We start from the raw sequence: 1,734 nt of genomic DNA, 5'->3' as shown, positions 1-1,734 counted from the left end.
AGGCGGCTCCTGATTGCCAAAACTTGAAATAAATGCCTCTGTTTTCCAGGCGGGCTCCTGATTGCTAAAACTTGAAATAAATGCCTATGTTCTCCAGGCGGGCTGCTGATTGCTAACACTTGGAATAGATTCCTCTATTCTCCAGGCGGGCTTCTGATTGCTAACACATGAAATAAATGCCTCTGTTCTCCAGGCGGGCTCCTGATTGCTGAAACTTAAAATAACGGGCTCCTGATTGCTAAAACTTGAAATAAATGCCTCTGTTCTCCAGGCGGCTCCTGATTGCCAAAACTTGAAATAAATGCCTCTGTTTTCCAGGCGGGCTCCTAATTGCTAAAACTTGAAATAAATGCCTCTGTTCTCCAGGCGGGCTCCTGATTGCTAAAACTTGAAATAAATGCCTATGTTCTCCAGGCGGGCTGCTGATTGCTAACACTTGGAATAGATTCCTCTATTCTCCAGGCGGGCTTCTGATTGCTAACACATGAAATAAATGCCTCTGTTCTCCAGGCGGGCTCCTGACTGCTAAAACTTGAAATAAATGCCTCTGTTCTCCAGGCAGGCTCCTGATTGCTGAAACTTGAAATGTATGCCTCTGTTCTCCAGGCGGGCTCCTAACTGTTGAAACTTGAAACGTATGCCTCTGTTCTCCAAGCGGGCTCCTCTGTTCTCCAGGCGGGCTCCTGATTGCTGAAGCCTGAAAAGTATTCCCTTGTTCTCCAGGCGGGCTCCTGATTGCTGAACTTGAAAAGCATTCCCTTGTTCTCCAAGTGGGCTCCTGACTGCAACAAAATAAATAAAGAAAATTTTCTGCCCCAGTTTGGTGACTGGGTACATCATGTTATCAAATATTAAAAATTAAAAGCTAAAATTTGGATTGTACTTCCCTTGTTCTCCAGGTGGGCGCCTGACTACTGAAACTTGAAAGGCATTCCCTTGTTCTCCAGGTGAGCTCCTGATTGCTGAACTTGAAAAGTATTCCCTTGTTCTCCAGGTGGGCTCCTGACTGCAACAAAATAAACAAACAAAGAAAATTTTCTGCCCCAGTTTGGTGGCTGGGAAGATTTGTGAGTTGTTAACAAAATATAGATCACCTAAGCTATTGATGCAATGATGAGAATAAAACTAAGGACTTGATTGGAATGTACGTCTCTTGTGAGTAAAACCAAGGACTTTTGACTAGCAAATTCATCAGACTAGGTCTTCTATCTTACGAAAAAGATTCATCAGACTAAGATTTTAGATCCTAGGAGAAAGTTCATCAGACTAGGTTTTCTATCTTAGGAGAACAATTCATCGGACTAAGATTTAGATCCTAGGAGAAAGTTTATCAGACTAGGTTACTATTTTTGTTATCTTAGGAGAAAGATTCATCAGACTAAGATTTTGATCCTAGGAGAAAATTCATCAGACTAGGTTTTCTATCTTAGGAGAACAATTCATCAGACTAAGATTGTGATCCTAGGAGAAAATTCATCAGACTAGGTTGTCTATCTTAGGAGAACAATTCATCAGACTAAGATGTCGATCCTAGGAGAAAGTTCATCAGACTAGGTTTTCTATCTTAGGAGAAAGATTCGTCAGACTAAGATTTAGATCCTAGGAGAAGATTCATCAAACTAGGTCCATTTTCATTATCTTAGGAGAAAGATCATCGGACTAAGATTTTGATCCTAGGAGAAAGTTCATCAAACTAGGTTTTCTATCTTAGGAGAAAGATTCGTCAGACTAAGA

The sequence above is a fragment of the Nicotiana attenuata genome, unplaced genomic scaffold (genome assembly GCF_001879085.1).
Source record: "Nicotiana attenuata strain UT unplaced genomic scaffold, NIATTr2, whole genome shotgun sequence".
Taxonomy (NCBI): Eukaryota; Viridiplantae; Streptophyta; class Magnoliopsida; order Solanales; family Solanaceae; genus Nicotiana; species Nicotiana attenuata.
This window is presented reverse-complemented; position numbering follows the sequence as displayed.